The following is a 5,745-nucleotide window of genomic DNA, read 5'->3' as shown; positions in this document are numbered from 1 at the left end:
TATCCTTGCCCATTTTTATTTAAATACATGAAGTGTATCTAATGTACTTTGCTGTTAATATTCTTTATTTAAAGCTGCAATATTGAGGAATTTAGTTTGGTACTATTTAGTGCCGTCTAAAGGCCCCAAAAATGCAACTGCACTGAAACACATAGTTGTGAATTGTGTAAGAAACTCATCAGAAGTTCATCAAATCAATGTTTACTCACTAATTTATCCAGATACCTAATTTTGGATCGGTTCGCAACCGAGTGTGAAGCGGTTGGGATGAGGATCAGCACCTCTAAATCTGAGGCCATGGTTCTCAGCAGGAAACCGATGGAATGCCTTCTCCAGGTAGGGAATGAGTCCTTACCCCAAGTGAAGGAGTTCAAGTATCTTGGGGTTGTGTTCGCGAGTGAGGGGACAATGGAGCGGGAGATTGGTCGGAGAATCGGGCGCAGCGGGTGCGGTATTGCATTCAATCTATCGCACCGTTAGGACGAAAAGAGAGCTTAGCCAGAAGGCAAAGCTCTCGATCTACCGGTCAGTTTTCGTTCCTACCCTCACCTATGGTCATGAAGGCTGGGTCATGACCGAAAAAGAACGAGATCCAGGGTACAAGCGGCTGAAATGGGTTTCCTCAGGAGTGTGGCTGGCGTCTCCCTTAGAGATAGGGTGAGAAGCTCAGTCATCCGTGAGGAGCTCGGAGTAGAGCCGCTGCTCCTTTGCGTCGAAAGGAGCCAGTTGAGGTGGTTCGGGCATCTGGTAAGGATGCCCCCTGGGCGCCTCCCTAGGGAGGTGTTCCAGGCACGTCCAGCTGGGAGGAGGCCTCGGGGAAGACCCAGGACTAGGTGGAGGGATTATATCTCCAACCTGGCCTGGGAACGCCTCGGGATCCCCCAGTCGGAGCTGGTTAATGTTGCTCGGGAAAGGGAAGTTTGGGGTCCCCTGCTGGAGCTGCTCCCCCCGCGACCCGACACCGGATAAGCGGACGAAGATGGATGGATGGATGGACCTAATTTTGGAAACTTAAATTAATATGTTTTGTTAATTGGACTCTTTATATATCCGATATATAAAATAACTTCTTAAAGAACGTATTCATACTAAACTCGTGCTATTTGGAAGTTATTAATACAGCTCTCTCCAGCAGATACACAGCACAAGGAGGTCTTTTTTTCTGTCATTTATAAAGGGAGCGTTTTGTTACGGAACCAAAACTGAAATTAAATGTGACACAATGTGTAATAAATGTCTAGGGCTGTCAAAATTGGCCAAAAATGACGTTTGAATATTTGCTCTGAAAACCACAGAGGTTCGAATACATTTGAATATCTATTTTTGCACAATATGTCCATAAGGGGGCAAACCAGTACAACAGGACACATAACTACTGGTGTACAGTTAGTCCTCGCTCTTTTTCTTTCTCTGTGTGGAGTGTGCAGGAGTAAGGTCAGGCTGCGGATTATAGCGCCGTCACGGAGCCGTTCGTAATTTGGTTATTAACAGCCATTCCTCTTGCTGTTCCATGAATTGTACAACAATTTTTTCTCGTTGACTTTGCAATTTAAGATATATACGTTAGCATCTTACTTAGCGTCTTCATTTCTTTGCCCTCTTTGTTTGTTTACTTCTGGTACTGGCAGCTGCCTGATATAAGGTCATCAGCATGCCCAATTGCTGAAACCAGATTGTGTCAGTCAGAAAGCTGAACGGCCCAATAACAATCCCTCGAGGCAGATAGCCACAGTAGTGCTATTTTTTACTCTCTTACAATATTCAAATATACAGTACATTTTTATATTCAAATCTGTTTTTTTTTTAACAATTTGAATTTATATAATCAAATTTAGGATATTCTTTGACAGCCCCACTAGTTACACGCTTATAATCAGGGGAAGAAGTAAAAGTACTAATACAACATGTACAAATGCTCTAAAGCTTGTAAAATGTCTGTCAGTTTGATTTACTATGTTTGTCTTTCCTGTCTGACATCACAAGGATACTGACCCAGAAGAGGAGCAGACAAAGGGCCTCATTGTGGGGATATTTACTACAATGGAGGATGATCAAAGTACGGCTCCTGCAAGAGTTGCAAATGTAGTTGGTGTTCTAGAAGAAGACATCGTCTTACAAGACCTCCCTGACCTGCCAACGGCCTTTGCTTTGCTCTTTGGGCTGATATATGCCTTAAACATTCAATTTCCCAAGGAACTGTGGTACACCTTCGAAACATTCCAGAAGGTGTTCTTGGAGCTTGGAACAGATCTCTCGGTAAGAGTCAGATCCCTCAAATACAAACTCCTTCAGTAATCCCGTTGTTTCGGCTTCTAATGTTGGGCTGCAAGAGGCCGATCCCTTGAGAACAAACTTCTTCTTCTTTTAATTGTTAACGTTCATGCTGCCCAATTGTGGAATGATATAAATATCCAATATTTGAGATGTATCCTATCTTCACTGGTTTTATTCTGCCCCCCTGTTATCGCTTTTTTTCATCTCTCCACTGCTTCTCTTTATCCTCCTCCCTTATTTCTCTTTACCTCTCTCATCTCATTTTCTCATCATCTTTACTCTCTTCTCAGTCAGCCTAACTAATCCTTTATTTTAATCCTATTTTTATCAATTTAATTATTTGCTGGCCCATTGCCTACAAAATCAATTGTCCTCAGATAGGAGATAATCATTTCAACTTGATTAAAAAAACAAAGTAATAATTGAATTGAATAATATCTTTACCACATTAAATAGTACAGTGTGATATGTTTTAAAAAATACAAACAGTGAATTTTTAACCATATTTACTATTATTTTGTGGTTGCTCAAAATGTGTCCCACATATTTGTCCCCACCGTCAGATTTTTATAAAAAGCAATAAAGTCAGGCAACTACAAGGTCAACTGAATTCCTTAAGACCCCATTTTCAAACCTTCAGCTCTACTGCATGCTTCAAGATCTCTCAAGCTCAGTTTGCTATTTTCTCTTTAACGTGTTCATATTTTTGGACACTGCTACTGTCGCAACCATAACATGTCAACACCGTCTCTTTTGTATAAAAAATATTAGATTAGATTATGACATAATCGATACTTTTTAAGAAGAGGTCTGAAGTAGCTAGCAATAGAAGGGAAACAAGATGGCTAATGTGGAAAACTCATGCATATCATGTGAAAGAGTAGGTTTTTGTCACCATCGACGACGTCACCACCTTCAGGTTTTCGTGGATATCCTCGCGGCTGTGGTTCGGCCTTGAGGCTGCGGCCGAACCACAGCCATGAGCCCGTATTTATTGTGATCATCAATTATGTTCTAGCTTCCGTTAAGGACTATTTGGAGGTTTCTGTCACAACAAAAACCTACTAATGAGCAACTATAGGCCAATATCAAACCTTCCATTTTTAAGTAAAATCATAGAAAAAGTGGTTTTTCAACAACTCAACCTATTCTTATCGCTAAACAACAGTTTTGATGCCTTCCAGTCAGGTTTTCGACCACACCACAGCACTGAGACAGCTCTTGTTAAAGTCTTTAATGACATCCAGTTAAACACAGATAGTGGCAAAATTTCAGTCTTAGTATTACTTGATCTCAGTGCTGCGTTTGATACGGTAGACCATGACATATTGCTTGACCGATTGGAAAACTGGGTTGGTCTTTCTGGCTCAGTACTAAAGTGGTTTGAATCCTATTTAAAGAATAGGGACTACTTTGTGTCTATAGGTAATTATACATCTGAGCATACAAATATGACGTGCGGAGTTCCCCAAGGCTCAGTTCTGGGGCCTCTTCTGTTCAACATCTACATGCTTCCACTGTCTCAGATTATGGAAAACAACAAAATAAGTTACCATAGTTATGCGGATGACACACAAATTTACATAACCTCATCGCCAGGGAACTATAGCCCAATACAACAATTAAATATGTGCATTGAACAGATTAATGATTGGATGTGCCAGAACTTTCTTAAATTAAATGAAGAAAAAACGGAGGTGGTTGGTTTTGGAGCAAAAGAGGAACGATTGAAAGTCAGCGCTCAGCTTCAAACGACAATGTTAAAAACAACAGACAAAGCAAGAAATCTTGGTGTAGTCATGGACTCAGACCTAAATTTTAAAAGCCACATTAACATAATTAAAAAATCAGCCTATTATCACCTTAAAAATATATCAAGGGTTAAAGGGCTTATGTCTCAGCAGGATCTGGAAAAAATTGTCCATGCTTTTATCTTCAGTAGACTTGACTACTGTAACGGTGTCTTTACAGGTCTCCCTAAAAAATCAATCAGACAGCTGCAGCTGATTCAAAACGCTGCTGCTCGACTCCTCACTAAAACCAAGAAAGTAGATCACATCACTCCAGTACTGAAGTCTCTACACTGGCTTCCAGTGCCTCAAAGAATTGATTTCAAAATACTTTTACTGGTTTATAAATCACTAAACGGTTTAGGGCCAAAATACATTTCTGATCTGTTACTACATTATGACCCACCCAGACATCTCAGGTCGTCTGGGACAGGTCTACTTGTTGTCCCCAGAGTCAGAACTAAACAGGGGGAAGCAGCGTTCAGTTTTTATGCTCCACATATCTGGAACAAACTCCCAGAAACCTGTAGGTCCGCTGCAACTCTCAGTTCTTTTAAATCTAAGCTAAAGACCTATTTTTGATGTTGCTTTTCTTTAAATAATCTATTTTATTAACTTTAATTTCTTATACTGCACTGTAACTTTTATTCTTATACTGCACTATCAATTTTATTATTGTCTTTTAATGCTTTTAATTTGTTTATTATTGTTTTTTAATTGTTTTCTAACTGCTCTTTAATGTTTTATGTAAAGCACTTTGAATTGCCCTGTTGCTGAAATGTGCTATATAAATAAAGCTGCCTTGCCTTGCCTTGCCTTACTCTTTCACATGATATGCATGCTCAGGATTGTTATTTTTTTGGACCCAATAGTTAAATTAAGTTGTTAAGCAAGAAGCCATCTTGTGTGGTATACATTTTGGAATTGTATGTTGTTATGAGGCCACTGTCACCAGATTAGTGTCACCACCGTCAGTTCTAAAGTCACCAACGTCAGAGGGAGTTTTATTTGTTTTAAATGAATATGCTTACAATGTGTTTCTTCAGTGCTGTTGAGTTATTAAAGTAAAAGTCTCTTTTAATACAAATATATGTTTGTTAAATAAAAAAACATAACTTTTTTTTTATATTTAGGCTTAAAGTAAACGTTGTATGATGTTAGATCTTTTAAAGGAGTATATGTGAAAAAGTATAAAAAATGAACAAAAGTGAATATTCAACATTTAACAGCATATCTGTGTACTACAGATGTCAGATAATGATTTAAAACTCTAAATACATATTAAACCAAATAAATAAAACATAATATGCTTTTTATTGTGTCTGACGGTGTTGACAAAAACAAAGTAATAACTGGAAAAATGTCTATTTTATGAAAAAAATAAAAAATGAGGAGGTCGCAACAGTACATTGCAGAACAGCCCACACTTTGTTCTATAATTATTTACCTTCAGATTTTGTAATTTAACTAACTTTTTATTTTCCAAATTAAAACCTGTTTTTGCCAAAGTTTCAAGAATAAGTGAACTGACATCCACAACTACTACTGTCTAGGAAACACTGTTTATTTAAAGGAATAGTTTATCATTTTTGAAGTGGGGTTCTATGAGTTACCTATGCATAGTTAGTCTGTTCCCTTATGGAGATGGCGATGAGTGCAGTCACTATAAGGAGATGGGGGA

Source organism: Perca flavescens, chromosome 13, assembly GCF_004354835.1.
Source record: "Perca flavescens isolate YP-PL-M2 chromosome 13, PFLA_1.0, whole genome shotgun sequence".
NCBI lineage: Eukaryota > Metazoa > Chordata > Actinopteri > Perciformes > Percidae > Perca > Perca flavescens.
This window is presented reverse-complemented; position numbering follows the sequence as displayed.